Source organism: Homalodisca vitripennis, chromosome 1, assembly GCF_021130785.1.
Source record: "Homalodisca vitripennis isolate AUS2020 chromosome 1, UT_GWSS_2.1, whole genome shotgun sequence".
NCBI lineage: Eukaryota > Metazoa > Arthropoda > Insecta > Hemiptera > Cicadellidae > Homalodisca > Homalodisca vitripennis.
Window position 1 is genome coordinate 156,400,346 of NC_060207.1, and position 21,912 is coordinate 156,422,257.

Consider the following 21,912-nt stretch of genomic DNA (forward strand, 5'->3'; position numbering starts at 1 on the left):
AAAATTCATAAAGTTATTTTTTAAACGGAGTCTCGGAGTTGTGCAAAGACATCTTCAAGGAGCTCCATGTACTACCTTTACCCTGGCTCTATATTCTGGAGGTTGTCCAGTACAGTTGATTCTAAGTCTAAGGCTAAACTCTAAAATGTACCAAATAAAAAGGCTAATAGCATGGATTACTTCAAATTGAACAGTACTGTTTGAGCACTTTCGGTCTTATGTTAGTGTAAAATAGAAGGTATCAAACATCTAATAATTTCGTGCATTACAAATCTCGTTAAGCAAACTTCCCTATGTGGTGGCATCTAAAGATTAAGTCGAATAAAAAGATCATGTTGGGCCGAGCGGGTTCATGGAAGTTATTTAGGCATAAAAAATACGTAGTTCTTTAACCATAATATTGTATTGTTATAATGTATAATTTTTTTCTACTATCTGTGCAAAAATATATATAGAATTGACACAACATATAATACAGTGACAACAACACAATATATAATGTGGGAGTTTATGTTTCTGGCGTATATTATATTACACAACGTAAGTTTTTTGAATTAACAGAAATCAAGAATATTGTTATTACTCATTCAGGCTATCTATCAGATTATTATTTTAGATATGTACCATCCTTTATAAAACAATCTAAATTTTAACGATTACCATATAGTTTTGAAATGTAAACCATCATTAAAATATCAGCAAATGTTACTTTCCTTTAACTGATGTTAAATTATGTTTAACTAGATGTCTCTATTGGATATAATTAATTCGTCAATAACAAGCCAGTAAAGATCATACAACAACAGCAAATACATTACATGTTTTTCTAAGTTTTCCTAAATTCAAAGAGATCTTCATAAATAATATAAAAGAAGTCTTGAAACGTCATCAATACAAACTAAGTGAATCAAGTTTCTGAATACTTTGTCACAAACGGTTTTATCATCAATCGCTCGGTGTTCAAAAAACCATTATCGTGTCATGTTCCATCGTAAACATGAATATTCACGTCCTATCCATTCTCCGCAATCCTCCTGTCAAGTGGCGAAATATTCGCGTGATAACGAGGTAACCAACATTCTCGCACTTGTACAATACAATCGGTAGTATGCCAAATTAAATGTTCCATTCATTTTGCTGGATATATAATGTGACAAAACTTAGTTACAATACCTAGTTTTACAACTGTTTTACTTTTTATATATTAGGTTTAATTCTCAAACAAATTAAAATTATAATAATATTATAAATGCGAAACTGCCTTTGTTTGTTTGTTTTGCTTTAACTCATAAACTATTTAACAGATTGTACTAAAAACTTTTACAAGGACATTTATACAGTCCCTGGGATAAATACAGACCTATTCTTATTTCTAAAACCATTCCGGGCTACGCCCCCGCTGGTCTATACAGCACTAAAAATGTCCCATTTTGGTCTCTAAAGTTACATAATATTAATTAAAAGATCCTTTTAAATATAATAAATTGTTCTAGGTATACATTATATTACGGCAGTACGAGCATATGTTTCATTAATTTAAAGAATATTTTCAATTTTTACGTTTATAGAGTGAAAACATAACAAATGTATCAACATTTCTTATTTAACATCATGAAAACAAGGAAACCAATTAATTTTTTATGGATTTTACTCCATTAATTAAATTTTATTGTGTACAAGTTGGGTATTGAATTTGGTTTTCTTGTGGGTTCGAGCGCAGTGAGTTCGTGATTATAGCAGGTGGAACCGCAAAGCAATAAACGAAATACTCTAAATGCCATTTTTATGACAGAAAATCTTCACTGGGACATCGCATCCATTTCTCACTGATAAGGTATACGACACTGCTTAGGTATATAAATACTGATATAATTCCTAGACTGGACCGAGGAAATAGTATGATATAGCGAACAAGGATTAGGAAGCAAGAACATTACTTTACTGTATCATGTATCATTTTTACATATGGATGACAAAGTATCATAATGTAAATATTATTGACGTTGATTTTAGTTTTTATTTTAATAACACAATATATATATATATATATATATATATATATATATATATATATATATATATATGTATGTATGTATGCATGTATGTATATATATTACAATTTAGAAAAACTGTACTGTTTCTGTTTTGAATCCAACTTGATTATAAAATTATATTTAGGTCTATATATACTGTTTCTCGAGGTGTATTGTTTTTTGAACTTGCCAAACCTGAAATAAGAATTAATCACTAATTAATATTTAACCTCTGATCGTATTAATCATTAACACTGCAAATGGATAAAAGAGGCCCTAAATGGAAAATGTTATGTGACACTATCGTATTACATGACAAGTGCTTTCATTAAGAAAGATACGAACTTTATCTTTCCTCTAAGTTCCTCTAGATTGGTCTAAATTAGTTCATGTGTTACTAAAATCACGGGAGCATTTCAACCAAACACACGGCATGTTGCATAGAAATTGTGGGTGAAGCCGCTGGTATGTGCTAGTTTAAGTCTAATTATTTGTAGCACTACCATGATACAAAAAGTTAACATTATAGCTAAAAATACACTGATCCATGAAAACAAGGAAACCAGTGAATGTTTTATGGATTTTACTCCATTAATTAAATTTGAATGTGTGCCAAAATGATCCATATGCTTCCAATGAAAACCTGGTAATAATTCATTGTGTTATATGATGATATCTGGGGATTTTTATGGAGTAGTGCATAATTCTACCAGAGTTAAAAACATTCATGTAATATTCAAAACAGCTCTTAACGTATAGTCGGTTTTACGGTTTTCACAAATTAAATTTGAACATATAAATATACATAATGTTTTTTAAATTCCAAATTTTTAACGTTGTAACTAAAACATAGTGAGGAAAGTATAGGCCTGTTCATCTTTTTGGATGAAATTTGGTATTATATTGTTTTTAGTCCGTGTTTATAAATAATATTAATTAACTTGAATTATATAGCGGCCGGAGGTGAGCTTGCTTTACTGTTGGATAATTTAGGATGATACCAATATTAAAATATTATTCCATTTGTTGATTTCATTTTGAACATTTTGATTATTCTTGTACATTTGGAAGAGACGACCAAGTTCATCCTGAAATTCATTGAATACATCCTCATAATGATATTACCACTAATCTCGAAATAGAAAGATATTTTACAATCGGCATCACTACGAAAACTGAAATGAGAAGATAGTACTTTGTTGGTATGTCGTAACTGTATAGATTAAGAAAAATATAACAAAAATTCAAAGTATTGGAATATCAAATATCTCTTACAATATACTCGTATTATATTATTTTATAGAAGTATACCATACCGCACAACATGGTGAAAGGTACGTAACAACGTATTAAGGAACGTGTTAACGTGTTAAGGGACTTCGTATATTTTGTAACATTATTCATTAATAAATACAGATAGTGAACGCAACTAAGATCTTTCATTAATTTGGTTGTAAAATTTTATTTCTACATTTGAACCGTCTGTTGTTACTTGATAAATCCCTTTCAATACACTGTAGAAACACTGTTCAGAAGTTAAGTCCATAAAAACAAACAACAAAACAAAACAACACTAATGTCTTCTTATCACAATCAGTAGATTTTGCAGAATTTGTGGCACTGAAATCGGGCAATGTTCTTTTACGGTGCCCATAAACAGACGGTGAAGAGTGACCAGCGCCTCTTGGAGTGTGTGGAATGTCAATATTGAACACTTCCTTTGTAAATCCTTTGTTCACTCACCATTGTGTGAACAACTGAACGTTGCGGCTTAAACCGTTAACTTTTGCAAATAATTCTGTTTCGCTTATTTCTCAAATATTTTAAATATTGTTAGACATAAAAATTCACGTGTTTTCAGTTAATTGCATGCAGTTGATATTTTACTTAATATATTAAGATGTGTATAGATAATAACTACGAGGCTTTCAACAAACTAAAAAAAATGTTTATTTAAAATATAACTTTAATTTTATGTTTCAATAAGATTTTTTACCTTATTAGAATACTAAAGCTTGTAAACTTGATTAAAATTTGACCTCTCCAACAAATATGACTTACTATACAGTCAACTCAGTATTATAGCACTATAGTTGAAGGAAAGTCTGATGGCTGCAAATAATTTGAGAAAATGTGTCTGGAGGTATGGTTAAGTTTATTGCGTGGTTTATTTCCTTTATGACATTCCGCATTACTCGCTTTATGACATGAATAATCTAAATAAACACAAACTAGAGGACACTATGCCTGACTACTTCCACCGGTAACTTTGTTAAGTTCACTCGTAAGAATGTGTAGGTAGATTAAAATCACACATTTAGAAATATACAGTAATTACCACATCAGACAAGAATACTGTTTAAAGTTATAGTTTCATTCTTGTGTTTGAAATCCTACTACAAGTATATAGTCTTATTAGGATAACAATTTATTAAAATAAAATTGTTTGAAGGATTTGATTCTAAGTATTTTCAAAAAATTACCTTTTGTTGTATTAAATTCTTAAGAGATTTATTTCTACTTATGCAAATGTTTAACGTAATATACAGTAAAATATTAAACCTTTTTCTAATATTCACATAAATACAAAAGACGTGCTGCTTTAAAAATTGTTGCTTATTTGGGTGTTTGTAACTAAACACTTTTAGTTAACTCGGTTTTGGTGAATATATAACTAAATTATTGTTCACTAATAATTAAAACGGTAATGATATATCGTTGAAAAAGTGCCATGGTGCAAAAATTCGGTTTTGAAGAATTCGGTGTTGTTAGCTCGAGTGTCCTCGTAACATATGTACTGTATTGCTGTGATGTCACAGCAGGTCAAATTGGTGGTTATCAAAGTAGGCAAGATTTGACGTAGACATTTCGTCTGATTGGTTACAGCTAAATATTCCCAAGTTCTATTAACAACTAAATTCTACAGTGCCATCAACTTAATAAGCTTCTATTTTCAGACGTCTCCCCATGTAAAGTATCTTAATTTTTGCTCACTATTAGGTGGAGAAGTAGAGGAAACTTTAACATGACAATTTACACGGATATCACGTTTATTGACAAAAGACATACAACGCAAGTAACGTTACATTTAACACACCTGCGTTGTAATTTTTTTACTATCCCTATTTAGGAGTTTTCCCTATAACTTCTATAAAAGCCCTCGATCACTCCACTCATTTTACAAATTTGGCACACGTATGCCTCATGACTTAAGTGGGAATGCTAAAGCAGTTTCATAAACAGCAAACAATTAGAGTGCTTGCGTTTAAATTACAACCCCTAATATAACTGTATATTGTTTATTACCTTATAGATGTATTGAAATTATGAAATTTGGCACAAACGTGCCTCATGATTTTCCTCATACATTTAATTATAAATTGGATATATAACTTTTAATGCACACTAAGACATTCATCTAGCGTGTATGGATATATAATGAAGTAGGCATATAAGAATGTCTATATACGGATATGTAAAAATGTATGACGATCTGTTCTAGTTTGTTAAAGGATAACTCGAAACTAAATATTTTGAATTTTAACATTTTTTGTATTCCCTCTTTGTTACTTCTCTCTACAGTGAAAAGTTACAGATTAGAAATTTGTACTATTTCTTAATACCAGTTATGTAGGTCATTTGAAAATCGTTGTTCGACTATTATGCATAATTCTAATACTTACAACATTTAAACAAGTAATAAAAATTAAAACAATAAATATATATCCTTATCACTAAAATTTTTAAAACTTTTTCTTGACTATTGTGCTTAGATTAACCATATAGTCAGCACCGATGGGATTGATTGGATTACACTATAACTAAATAAAACGTAAGCTTTCCACGCGTATTTAAATTCAATTATGATGTTTTCTTGCTTATTTTGAAGTAATTACCTGAACATTTGGATACAAGATCAAATTTAAGAAAGGTAATATTTACTACTTGCGAAACTAACCTAAGTAAATGTAATTTAAATAAAGACAAACTGTGAATGAATAATGAGGTATTTGAATAATGTGGGACCCTTAGATAAGCCAGCAACTTTGCTGCAGTACTTTCATTGTAAACAAAGATTATTCCCTTTCTATAAAAATAATATTTAATTTCTTTCTATATGTGAAAAATTACTTCCATATAAAGAAAACACCATTTTTACTGTTTTTTTTTTTTTTTTTTTTTTTTTTGTTTTTTAGCAAGTTGGTTTATATAATAAAACTAAGTTAGTTTGTTTAACAATTTTATAGATAACTGTCTATTGTAATAGTCGTTCTCATGCTATGCGTAAAAAGATTTCTTGGCTATTTTGTGATAAAAAACTCATTTAAACAATTTAAAAATATGAAGCTTTAACACTTCTAACATTGTTATCTTGGTTACAATCACAAGTAGGGCTAAAATTAGGTATTAAACATTGTACATTTTTTTACCGGATGCAGCTGGTTACCATTTCCATATTTTTTCAGCTTTTCATTATTAAGTGGCTGGATATACAGAACTTTAGCAATACGGGAAATATAATCAGCCATGACGCGAACTCATATGATAAAATTTAGTAAATACGATGTTCTCCAAATCAATACACTGTTATCAGATAAATTTTTCAGTGCAATAAAAATTATAAACTCTGAAAATAAGTATTCAACTACTCTAGAGTGTTATGGTATCCTCTATATGGTGATATCCTCTTAGCAACATAAAAACCTATTTATGTTCAAATTATCTGCTGGCTTCGCTGCAAGATATCTTGCGGTAGAACTTGGTGTAAACTCATTTTTCTCTATCTACCATGCTATGAGGAGTTATTATGAAGTTCACCATAGATACAGAAATAGCAATAGTAAAAATAGATACGCTGAACTCAACTCAACAAGTGTGATAAATTCTGGAGTCTCTGGGTCCTGCTATCAATGTAGGGTAATATTAATTAAATTTCTATCATTATTTTCTAATAATTTCTAAATCATAAACCATTTTGAAGCTAAAGTACACCATGCTTGTATGAGTTTCGTTTTGAGGCAAATGTTCAAACGTGTACTCAAACTATCATTATTCTCTATACAGTAATTACATAATGATTGTGGTTTACATTTTCAGAATCTTACTCAGCGAGTACCATAGACTAAACTATTAAGACCATTGTTATACACTTATTTATCGTTATAGGTACACATTACTTGGAAGCTCGTGAAAAAAAGTGTCATTGAACACCTTAGGTCCGATAAAATGCGATCTGTGACATGATTGTAAGCAGACGACATTACATATACACACGCAGCCTAGACTTAGGCAAAGCACGCATCTACTTAACACCACGTATTAGGAAATGTGGGGAATAATTAATTCCTAACAATAATATGTATGTCTCATATATCTCTGACACATACAAATACTTTTGGAGGTAATATAATGTACAATACATGTTTTGTATGAAAAGTTAGTGATAGAGGATAAAAACTTATTTCTGCCACTTATCGACTTCTATCAAGGCCTGACTAATTAAAAATGTGTTGTTCTGCTGAGAAGGTGACAGTTTTTTTCCCACACAGATTTGTTAATTAAGGTTATTAATATCTATAAAATTCAGGAATTTATTTAAAACGGGCTTTACAGTGTTACTGAAATTTGAAAGAATAAATAAGGATATTTATTTTCTTTAATAAATCTTTTTTTTAATAATATCTTGAAGATGAATGCTTATCCAATGGTTATCACAAAATCCTTTTTGTTAAAAACATAATCATCTTCATAGAAAAGTAATAACATTTAATGAGCTATTACATTTTAACACTTTTAATCTTTTTTAAACGAGAACACTGCAGGATTAGAACAGCATAAAATTTTCTTGGTTTATACTCGTATAAGTATAAATGGTTAGTTAAAAAATATAATTATAAAATAAAGTTAGTGCTAGTATATTAAAAGTTATATCTCTTATCTCTTGTGAAACGAGATGGACAAACTCATAAACAGTTAATAATATAATTGATTATAATACGAAATTATACAAAATATTACAAATGTAACATTTAAATGTATAAAAATATATTATTTTATTTTTAAACAGGCTCTTCATAACGAAGCATATTTTGCCGTTGGACTATTAGTCAGAACAATTATTGATTATACAAATTTACTGATTTTGGACTCTTTAGCAGACGTTGATTGATCTTTAATAGATCAACACGGCTCCAAATTAGGATAAAACGTCTGTATATCTTTCCAGATTAGGCGTATTCAAGGAATAAAAAAATAAATATTGTTGTGGACTTAAAAAGCAATGGTCCAGGAAATCATTTATACAGCACATTCCGTTTCACTGGAGGGAAATGTGACTACTCAATGAAGGCGTTATGATTTTGAATATTTGTGACTTGATGTTGTTATCCTACTTAATTTATACTGTCACTACTGTTGAAATGAGTGGATTTTGCAGCTGGAAATCAGTAAATTATACTTGAATTAAGCTAGTCATTCCCGACCAAAGTTAGTTAATTGAGTAAATATACAAATGAAGCGGCTGTCACCCGATGCATTCACGTCTGTCCTCTTTCAGACTACCTCTCCACCCATTAACACGATAGTTAATACTATTAAGGACTTACATTTACTGCTTTTTTCTCACACATTAAGACTATTTACTGTTTTACATTTATAAAGCGCATTATTCCTAATAACTAATATAACTGTATCCTAAATTACTTCAGTTCAACACAATTTAGTAATCGTGCTACAAACTGTAGACATTTTGGTAAGGATAATTTAATAGTTTAATGATTTCAAAATTTTAACAATGGGACATTGGAAATAACCATAACTTATAAAAATACTCTTAAATTGAACCTCGTAGTTATTGTTTGTAATAATTCTGTATTTCAATGATAAATAATTTTAAAACAAGGTTTGAAAAAAATAGATTTTTTTATGACGACAATATTAGTGATGGAAATACTAAAATCTACACTTTACACTTGCTCATATAAAAAAGTACCAAATCTACGTTGAAATAATAGGTCTCACTGTATATTTTATGAACATTCGGTGTTTCTAAACTACTATAAGAGATTTTCGTCAATTGCAGTTACTCCTAATATGTTTTAAGGCCAAACGATATATGGCTATTTCCATTTATACAGTTTATTGTAAATAAAAGTCGTTTGACAGGTATTTGGTCTTCCGATCATATGTTGAAATTTCACCACTATTTAAGTTTTTTCATGCTCTTAAAATGAGAGGTCACTTGATAGGGCTTTACATTTGAAATTTTTGGGTTGCCCCCAAAATTTCGCATTTTTGGGGGACACAAAAAATTTTAAATATCATAAAATAAAACTTCCTTTCCATATTGCATCATTACCCAAAGGATATTTCTTTATATTACCTATAGAAAAAAGTAGAGGGGGGGGTCCTGACTTTTTTCACCGTGTATATATATATATATTTATATTTATATATATATATATATATATATATATATATATATATATATATATATATGTATTTATTTATTTATATATGTATATATACATATATTTGTCACTTAGTATTCTTTTAAATATTATGTTGGATCTTAGATTACATACAAGATATTCTGTATGGTTTTGTGTTGTCAGGCTTTGTTCCTAGTAAGGTTTGAGTTTGAGAGGTCTAAGACGTGAACATTGATGGCACTGCATGTCTCATTAACGTGTCAATAGGGACTCTTGTATGTAATCTCAGATCCAACATAACATTTTAAAGAATACTAGGTGACACCCCTGCCGATTGTGTGGGACAATCACGACTTGCTTGACATTGCAAATTGTAATTTTGATTGTCAAGGCTGTAGTATATGATAACATTGAAGAGTCATAAACACCTGAGACAAGGAGACTAGAATTCGTGTTATATCAACTCACTCTGCACTTGAGCAAGGACGGTAGTCCAGCTTCTAATTCAATATTATACTTGTTTGTAGTTTTTACGACTTTATTATATAATAGACTTTTTTAATAATGATATAAGATAAGAGTTATAATTATATTTGGTGGTTTAATATGTTAATAACATGGATTTCTCATTTCATTATAATGTATTCGTATTTCAGGAACCTCAAAATATTAAATTAATCCTAGAACTCTATCTTTTGAATAGGATAAATGATTTATTATTGAAAAGTTGACTTTATTACTTTACATTTCTTGTGAGTTCTAAGACGTAAGTAATCTAGAGGTTTAAAATAATATCTAGAGGTTTTTGAAACCATGAGAATGCATGTCATCAGACATCACTGAGTGATAGTCAAGTCAGAGTGATGACAATCTGTGTAACCGCGTAATCTGCGTTGCAGCTCTCGAAATGGTTTCGCAATTAAGGTCCGTAAAGGTTACCAAATTTAGTTAAGCGACAGTAGACCGATAACACAGTACCCATATGTATTTAACTTTGCAAACATTAACTATTCTGTAGGTGTAATTGTTGGTAATCCATGGTAATCTTTAAAGAAAACCAAACAGAGTGTTGATCAGTCAGTAAATTTTAATCACAAACCCAGAATGTTTTTTTTCACTAGAGAAGAAGCAGAGGAAATCTCTCACTGGATTTAATTGTATGCATAAGGTTTACTGCGCGGCTTTCGAGATGACAGAGTACTCAGAATTAGTAAAAGTAGATAACTGGGGCCGACTCCTGCCGAAATTCTATGGTACAACAAATATTTCTTGTCGCCTTGGAAGAAGTAGATACTTTTTTGTTTCAGACACTACTAGTCAAATCGGTTAGGCAACACTCTGAAACATCTATGTTATACTTTGAACATTTATTCACACATTCAATTCATTGATAACATATACATAGATTGTGTTTACCAAGTACTGTATAGATTTGTGTTACTGCATTCGAACTACTCTGGGTTCAGAATTTCGTTACTTTCCACATATCCTTCATAAAATACTGTTTCGGACTATTACTGAACATAGAAGGTATTAAAATTGGTTATAAATAAGGATCCTCGTTTTTAATACAAGGATGATGTTGCTGCATTCGAACTACTCTGGGTTCAGAATTTCGTTACTTTCCACATATCCTTCATAAAATACTGTTTCGGACTATTACTGAACATAGAAGGTATTCAAAATTGGTTATAAATAAGGATTCTCGTTATTAATACAAGGATGATGTTACTGCATTCGAACTACTCTGGGTTCAGAATTTCGTTACTTTCCACATATCCTTCATAAAATACTGTTTCGGACTATTACTGAACATAGAAGGTATTAAAATTGGTTATAAATAAGGATCCTCGTTTTTAATACAAGGATGATGTTGCTGCATTCGAACTACTCTGGGTTCAGAATTTCGTTACTTTCCACATATCCTTCATAAAATACGGTTTCGGACTATTACTGAACATAGAAGGTATTAAAATTGGTTATAAATAAGGATCCTCGTTTTTAATACAAGGATGATGTTGCTGCATTCGAACTACTCTGGGTTCAGAATTTCGTTACTTTCCACATATCCTTCATAAAAATACTGTTTCGGACTATTACTGAACATAGAAGGTATTCAAATTGGTTATAAATAAGGATTCTCGTTATTAATACAAGGATGATGTTACTGCATTCGAACTACTCTGGGTTCAGAATTTCGTTACTTTCCACATATCCTTCATAAAATACTGTTTCGGACTATTACTGAACATAGAAGGTATTAAAATTGGTTATAAATAAGGATCCTCGTTTTTAATACAAGGATGATGTTGCTGCATTCGAACTACTCTGGGTTCAGAATTTCGTTACTTTCCACATATCCTTCATAAAATACGGTTTCGGACTATTACTGAACATAGAAGGTATTAAAATTGGTTATAAATAAGGATCCTCGTTATTAATACAAGGATGATGTTACTGCATTCGAACTACTCTGGGTTCAGAATTTCGTTACTTTCCACATATCCTTCATAAAATACGATTTCGGACTATTACTGAACATAGAAGGTATTAAAATTGGTTATAAATAAGGATCCTCATTATTAATACAAGGATGATGTTACTGCATTCGAACTACTCTGGGTTCAGAATTTCGTTACTTTCCACATATCCTTCATAAAATACTGTTTCGGACTATTACTGAACATAGAAGGTATTAAAATTGGTTATAAATAAGGATCCTCGTTATTAATACAAGGATGATGTTACTGCATTCGAACTACTCTGGGTTCAGAATTTCGTTACTTTCCACATATCCTTCATAAAATACTGTTTCGGACTATTACTGAACATAGAAGGTATTAAAATTGGTTATAAATAAGGATCCTCGTTATTAATACAAGGATGATGTTACTGCATTCGAACTACTCTGGGTTCAGAATTTCGTTACTTTCCACATATCCTTCATAAAATACGGTTTCGGACTATTACTGAACATAGAAGGTATTAAAATTGGTTATAAATAAGGATCCTCGTTATTAATACAAGGATGATGTTGCTGCATTTTAAAAGGCCGGGAATTTGCTATTTCAAACGAAACTGTCAATTTTATGATTTGTTAAAAAAATAGGCTTGAAGTAACGTTTGAATAACAAGATTTACAATCCCTGATGATACCCGTTTATTTTGTGATTAGTATCTGTATACAAGACAGACACACAGGAACCACAGCCATGTATACAGCCGATTACCTAATACCTCTTCCAAAATATATGGGTCCTCTTTCGTAAGAACTATTTGGAGCTGCAAAAAAAGGTATTTATTAAACATTAGCCACCTGCATTTAGTCTTAGATTTCGTTCTCCATTTCATTCTCCTCTTCCGATAAATTTCTTAAAATCATTAATATAAAGTATGCTTGTCTTACACTCTTGCCATCAGGTTATGAACAAATGCATTATAGCCAGAAGAAAGTTATCCAACTTTTCTACATGTACGTTCCTTAGAAGGTTTTGAATATCTCATTTTTTAAATAAATTTATTTTGAACAATTCTTACAATTAGTTTGGTTTAATTAAATGAATTGCTTCTTCGGTATGTTGATAAGCAATATTTTTTATATCTAACAGTAATTTTGAACGAATAAGCAATTTCCAAATAATACTTGAAATCGTGGCTAGATATAGATACTATCGACAACTTTAAAGAGATATATGCAAATATCATTTCCCCACCAAGCATAAAATTGTGAAATGTTTTGAAAGTGAATAACCTTTACCATTTTGATTTATAATGCTGTTTCACTAATTATATTTATAAACCACAACCTCTTTTACAAAGTGATAAGAGATTACAGTATTGAGGACAGAAACTTTGGTGCCATGAATAGAGATGATCACGCTGTCAATGATGTTCACGGTAGCGATCACCGAGTTGCTGTGCTCACAGATCAATTTAAATTGAAGTAGTTAAGTATAACGAGTAACTACTTGAAGCCTAGGCACTTCAAAAATTACACCCTCCTCTCGAAAATACAAAAAATACATATTATTTGTAATTTAAATTAATTTCATATTCAATAATTTTATTTTATTTCTAACTTTTAAAACATGGCATATAAAATAAAGGAACAATCAATTTACGCAAAGGTGGTTGTTAAACAACCAAATACGTGGGAAATTGCTTTGTGAAATAGGCAGGTCTAATCCCTATATTTACTGTCATAAACTATTCAAGTGAACTTAACACTTACATTTAAAACATTCTTACAATGTTTTCATTAGTTCTTCATCGGTTGTAAGTATAATGAATTATTTCTTGTAGTTAATGTTTTGTAATATAAAAGTGGATCATTTTCATATAATAGCGTACATTAAATTATTTCTATTCGTTCATTAAAGTATATTATACATTTTATTGGAACTATTTGAAAATTTAACTTCAGGTATATAATACTTAATTCGTGTTAGCAGTAAAGGACATGTTTGTTTTGTTCCTTCCACAACTGTTACGAACAAAATACTGAGAACTTGTGATAAGGTTTCGGTATCGGTGCAGTATGAAACACTCAATAATATTACGAGTACATTCATATCAGTGTCGCCATTACATTCACACATGATACCTTTCTGTGATTTATACTTGCTGTCATATTACACTTCAAATGTCTACTGGTAAGTAATGTTATCAATGGCACCGTCATTAACAGCGGATTCTCAGATGATACGTGTCTATGTATGTTTGGTCACTCATAGACTGAAATCAAATGTTTTGTCGTTAAAGTGATCAATTTATTCAGGTAATATAATTTGTTTAGCTCCAAAATCAGTTTTCTTTTAGTTAAGTCCATTAATGTTAAGTGTGTTAGTTAATAACTTAACTAAAATGATGCATTGATACTTGCTCAATTGGTATCACCAACTTAGTATACCGTTTTGCATGCATATTAGCACGCGTTACACGTGTCTCACTTCTGCTGGTTCGAGTGACTTATATTTCCGACACCAATACTGAGTTTGCCTTTTTGGCACGATCATGAAAATACGCCAAAAAGTGTATCATTATAGCCATTACTTCGTGTTTAGTACGTTTAGTTACATAGCTGATTATGTTTTCTTTCTCGATCAAGAAAATATATATGACAGATCAGAGAAGTATACTTCAAAGTAGAACTAAGATGGGTTTTATCTCAGTCTTTACATTAATGGTAAAAGATTTTTTATTATTTTAGAACATTTAGAGTAGTCTAGCGAAATTTCATCTAGCATAGTTTTTGTCGACTGCTTCAAAGGGAGTCTTGAGAATAAAAATTTGACTATATTATGTTTAAGACATTTCCTAAGGTAGATTATTGCTTACCTAATCGCTGAAAATTTAAAGCTATTCTTTAAACAATTTAATCACTATAAATGTAATCAAACTGAAAATAAATTAACAATGTTTACACAGAACAGTTGATTACATTGACGGGCTTATAAAATTAATATTACACAACTTAGAGACCAAGATGAGATTTTTCGCCACTTCAAAGACCAGTAGGGCGTAGCTCGGATGGAATTTCGAAACAAGAATACGCCTATATTCATCCCAGGAACCGTAAAAATGTCCATTTAAATTTCAGTACAATCGGTTGAGTAGTTTACGCGTGAAAACAAAACAAACAAACAAAGGCACTTTCGCATTTATAATATTATTAGGGTACAAAATAGTATGACAAATATATGGTGGATGGTGTGTCGAGCATAAAACTAATTATTTCTGTCACTGAGGAATACAGAACATGATGCTGCCAGAAGAACCATTTTCATCTAATGACTAGCCTTAAATACTCTTTTGCTACATTGAAAGAATTAACGTTTCCAAATTAATTTCAAATTTGTGCTTTTTCGATAAAATATTAGCTATTACCCAGTTTGTAAATATTTACCTGGCTTGCGCTTTATTCATAGCTTATGATCTCTGCTATTATAATGTTAATTTCAATAGATATTATTCAAGTTTTATTTCAATACCTGGACTTTTTAAAGCAAATTATAGTACATAGGGAGTTTGAGTGACATTGTTATAAAATCAAATAGCACCCCAACAAACTGTTTGCTATTTCCAAAGGCCTGGTTTGCACGGATTGGTTAATGGTGTAGTAGTGGGAAACCGAATAGAGTACTTATATGCAGGGAGCTTGATCTCTCGTTGTTGGAGCCCTGCTTAGACATCTCTCCTACAATACTGTGGTGCCCTTACCTCACTGAGGTAACCATACCATACAGGAATTGCTCAACTTGTATTATTCCTGTGCCATACGATCTTACTCATTCCACAATAACATTTTATGGTTTCCTTTTTGATTACCCAGTAAGTAAACTTTCTCAACTGAGTCGGCTATACAGTATATAAACCAGAATAAGGACGTCAAAACTAACTACATCGTTGCATTACCTTTACTCTTTGGAACTTTTACTACGTGATCAACTTATGTAATACTCAAAGTACAATTACATTTTATCTGCCAAAATAGCACTAACAAAAATTCGGTGTACTTTTTTGTTAGCGTTTATGCCAAAACGATAGAATGTTTAGTTTTACCCCTACCAAATGTCATTTAATGATGATGTAAGCAGAAAATGGATCTCTATCAATTATGCATTATAACATACATTATTTAGTCAAGTAAATAAGAACCTATTACAAAGCCATTCTTAAATCTTTTAAGGAGAATCTAACAGTTTTGATGAGTTTCTATTTAATCTTTAAAAACGTGTAAGCAGCATAAGATGTTTTTAAATGGTCTCTTCCTTCTACGTAACGCTTTTAATTTGGCACAATTGCTTTGATCTAATTTAACCAAATTGTGTGGGTGACATTTCCTCTCTTGACGTAAGCGAACACTTCCTGTCCATCTAAAATAAACGTCATTTTAGCAGTGACTAAACAACGACTAAATCCAACATTACCATATGTAAACTTTCAGTTGATCTTCTGAATAAAGCGGGCATTTTTTAATAATATAAAAATAAAACAAAGGGAAACTGACGATTTTAACACAAATTAAAAACCAATAATATTTGCAATAATTGGTCCATAATATTTGGTCCAATATTTGCTACATAATAGCAAATAATTAAATCAAAGCAATATTGAATACTATACCATGTTTGTGTAAAAATACATAGAATGTAGGATACATGCATAATTAATACAAATTTAAGTATAATATACAGTATCTACAAATGAAGTATGTATGTCGTTTTGTCTGCTGCCTGTGTCTGTTATTTCTTTCACGTAACTGCAAGAGAAATGTATTTCAGGTCCGACTGGTGTCATGCATTACAAAGCATCAAAAAGAAGTAACGCATTTCCCGTCCGCCTAATGTTTATGTTTATTCACTTTAACTGCTTGGATTTTCCATCTGAAGACAGTTTTTCCGTTAATTCATAAAAATTAAGAGAAATATGGATTTATTTTAATATGCGAAAGGTATATAAAATAATGAAACAATACGAGAATAAACAAAGAAAAATATAAAATTTTGACATAATTATAAAAAATTTAACAGTTTTTCGAGAACCTGAGTATGTTATTTAAACCTAATGGTAAATGGTAATTTTGGCAACAGACTAAGTTTCACGTCACTATACAACAGTGGAAATAATTGTAAGTTTTGTTTGATAAATTTAAACAAGTTTATGAATTTGTTTTACATAATTTTTAAATGTGTAGATTGAAGGTTCTTGCTTTATTTGTTTCATTGTAAAAAGTTTTGTTTTAATTGCAGTGGACAAATCAACGGGTCAAATTGCCTTTTCGGTTTTATCTATAATACATTTAATATGCATCCTAAAAATTACATATATGATATTCTTACAACCCTTGTTTTTTTCTTGTTTTTAAGCATTACGTTTGTTTTAACACGATTTACGATTTACACGATTATTATAGAATTAAGATTACATATATGATATTCTTAAAAACCTTGTTTTTCTTGTTTTTAAGCATTACGTTTGTTTTAACACGATTTACGATTTACGCGATTATAGAATTAAGATTACATATATGATATTCTTACAAACCTTGTTTTTCTTGTTTTTAAGCATTACGTTTGTTTTAACACGATTTACGATTTACACGATTATAGAATTAAGATTACATATATGATATTCTTACAAACCTTGTTTTTCTTGTTTCTAAGCATTACGTTTGTTTTAACACGATTTATGATTCACACGATTATAGAATTAAGATTCTATATTATTATTAACTTTTATTTTTGTCATTTATTCATACAATCCATGTGGGTCCTTTCAACATATGCACATTAAAAATGCAGTTTCTTTTTAAAGCAATAAATGTTACTAATTCAATATCATTCGCAATTCACCATACGGCTAGTGTAAACATGTTTATTAAAATTGAAATAATACATTTGAATAAATTAACATACGGTAATTTAATCTACAACAGCAGTTTAATATTCAGTGTTAAATAACATGATTTTGGCTGCGTTATTGTTCTTGAGTTCAATTGCGAAATTGTTTGTCATCCAAATGCCCCAATTTTGTGTTTTGTGAAGAAGTTAACAAGCACTGAAGAGGGAACGGATAGTAAAAAGTTATTATCAGTGTGTTTTCTATGTTACTTTCAGTGACATTATATTTATACCTACCTAACCATAGTACAGTCTTTATAGCAGGCGCCTTTACAATGACGCCCACACTGTGGGAGTACTCGTATAATTGTTCACATACTATGACAAGTACAGGGAAGAGTACTAAATTCTAATCTAGAAATATTTGATACGATCCAAAACTCTTGGGGTCATCATACAGAATACGAGTATCTGACAAACCAAGAACTACATACTTACATCGTTGAAAATTTGGAGTGATTTCTTTAGCCAAAAATTATACCTGGTATTGATTCTATAACAGTACAATGGTATATGTTATTTAATATTATTTCTCCTTTATTCATTTACTTATTTTAAAACTACTGTTTGAGAGATGTAACATCAAGTTTATAAACACTATTTATGAAAGCCAATAATTCTACAAAACCTACACAAGACATACTATGGCCAAGAAGATTTTGAAATCATACTGTTGTATTAGGCCTACGTATTAACCAAAAGTATACAAATTCGATTCATATCATCAACATTTCTAAGCTCTGACCCGAACTCTTATTTCACAAATATAAGGTACCTTACATTGTCAAGAGTTGTTCAAAATTTGTTTTATGTCAGAATTATAACTACATGTGGATTACGTTATTCAAACTTCCGTTGACTTTCGTGTTTTTATACTCTTGACGACAGGACTTCCGTCCCGAAAACTGTCTGTATTTTTATAATTATTTCATAAAAATAAATAATTATAAAAATATTGACAGAGTGAGATACCATATATTTGCCTAAAATTGCTGTTACATGGTTTTAAAAACATGGATTCATACTCGTATGTCAATTAATTATAACGGTGTGAAACGTTATAAAATAAGGATAATGCATACAATGCAATAATCACAATGATAATAATTGCATCCATAATCACACTTGAAATTATTAAACATATTCATGCTCGTAAGCGGTCCTCTGTATAAGCCGATAGTCGTGTCAGTCGACACACGATAATATAACACCTTACCCTCGACAATACGTATAGACTTACTAATCACACTTAATATTAATAGGCGCTTTGACGCCGGTTGGCGGCCAATAGTATAAAACTCAACCCATTTAAAGCCGTTTAGTTACCGTTGGGGTTAATGGGCATATTGATGTAGTTGGCCGTCAATAAAATCAACGCATAGTCACATTAGTCAACACGCAAATAATACACATCAACCCCATCTTGATGTCAATCACCCCCAACTAACTACTACACTTGATATCAACAGACAAACCGTGGAGCTTGAGGTTCAACAGTCATATATTTTTGTGGTTACATTAATATACGCACCTTATTTATTATCATCTCATCGAGCATAAAATTATATACGTATTATGCAAGAAATTTATTTAGTGTACGGGTTTTAATGTTTATTACTATCATCCATTCTTTATACAATTAGATTTGTCATCTATTAGTCTATTCTGTTGAGTATTTAACTATCGTGTAGACTACACTTTAAAATTTAATTATAAAATGTAACTATCGTATAGAGTATCCGTTGACAAATTCATTCTAAAATATTTAATATTATTTTTGGAGTCACATTACGTAACACCATTTTATCTATGGTTTCAATATATATTATAAAACTTTAAGCATATTTCTTTCCACGAAATATTGTACTTCAGTTGTGAATTTGTTAACATTTGTATGTTATATCACAATTTATTTAATTAAATTATCAATTTTCAACAATTTTACAACAATAATTTATCAAAATTTAATTACTCAATTAATTAATTTTTCTAGCATTTACATTTTTAAGTGTATAAATTTTAACTCTGTTTCTTCTAAATATAAATTTAGTATTAGTAATCTTTAGCGATAATATTTAAATTGTAATGTCTTATAAGCAACTTGTAGAGATCATGGAATGGAAAGCACAGTCTGACAGCTAAATAAAAGTAAGCCATTTCCTTGCCAAATCTGTGTGTTTTAAAGTCTCTACAGAAATAAAACATCTGGCAGAGGGAAGTTAACAAACAGACCCAACCCCTTCATTATAGAAACAGCTTCCCTCTGAACATTGGCTGGTTTACTTTAATGTAGTAGAACCGCTTGCGCTTGTTATTCCCTCTTAAACATCTGTCAAATAAATCAATGTGGACACAACTATGTCCTTTTTTATTTCAAAACGTTTACACTATGAAAATAACACGAAAAAACTCAGATTGGGGGTTCTAGTGTGACAAGTGAGTAAGTTTACTTTGTTTACTCTGCATTCACCGTTCAGGATTTGAATCTTTATGTTGTTGTAGACGGAGAGTGTGTTATTGAGTAAATGTGACAAGGAATGAACTTTCTTCAAATTAAAATTACTTAAATTTGAGATAGTTGGCACAATTCCGCTGTTAACCATAAGGTTTGAATGATGCTCATAAGCAGGTAATCATGTTAAAAAAAAAAAAAAAAAAAAAAACAGAGATTAAGATTTCCCCAAATACTATGTTTGGCTTTAGAGATGCATAGGAGAAGTTTCGTATTTTTTTAGAGATCAGACTTTAGTTTTATGGTTGAAGCCACATGCTAGTGTGTTGAGAACAATTAAGAAATGGTTTCATTCAATTAAGATTTTACAAACATCAGAACTCTGACTCGCTTCTTTTTGAGGCCTTTACACGAGAATGGTTTGCAACAACGAGACTTTTACCATAATTTGTTTTAGTGATACTAATTTCACTAAAAACGACACCAGTGTTAGAAACTCTTTCTCCAATACTATGAATAGGTTATTTCCTCTTAAACTGTCAGGTCTTCCAACTTAGCGCAGTAAAAATCCAAAATCTGTTTATTATCAAAATTATTAGTAATCATTAAAAACTTCATAATTTTATAAATGTAAAAGGAATATTTTTTGTAAACCCTGCAGTATAACTGTTAAGAAATAGTGAAAGAGGGATCATTTCATTACTATCCTACGAGTATTTACGGAATCTTCCGTGAAACATTTTAAAGCTCAATATTTTTATTATTGATTGATACATAAAAGTGAAATCTCCAACATTTTCAATGTTTTATTCTTTATATACATATATATGTGTATATATATATATATATATAATTAATTCTGAACTGAGTAATTGATTGGACAAATAATTGTGCAGAACCATCACGAAATTTCATTCATGATGAAATTTCAAATATTGTTATTATAATAAATTCTTGATCCGTTGTGTAGCTAGTAGTTGACAATTATATTATATCGTTTTATTTCCTATAGCAGATCTCCTAGTCTATAAATAATTGCCATCCATAACTTTCTAAACATTCTTTTCCAGTGTGATTTAAATCACAGTAATGATAACATTTGTGTAATTTTTAGTTCTTTTGTTATTTATATATGTATTATATATATATATATATATATATATATATATATATATATATATATATATATATATATATATATATATATATATATATATATATATATATATATATATATATATATACATTTATATCCAAGTAGTGCATTACGGCTTCAATGCTGCTTTGGTTTGACATGCTAGCTTATAAAAGATACAATGTCAGTTGTCACTAGAAATATTTTATATATTTATGTTTTTATAGTTTCTTTGCAAATCGATAATAAAAAGAAAGAACCAATAACGTGATTTATGTTTTATTACAATATTTTCCTGGAAAAATAGTATAAATTTGACTGAAAAATTCACTTCAAAACTCACGGTTTGTTATTTGATTACCTTTCAAGCTGCTCCATAAGTCGTAAACCTCCGAATTTATTAAGGTAACAGTCATTTCTAGAGTTTATTGCAGTATTGTTTTGGAAAAAAACTATGTTA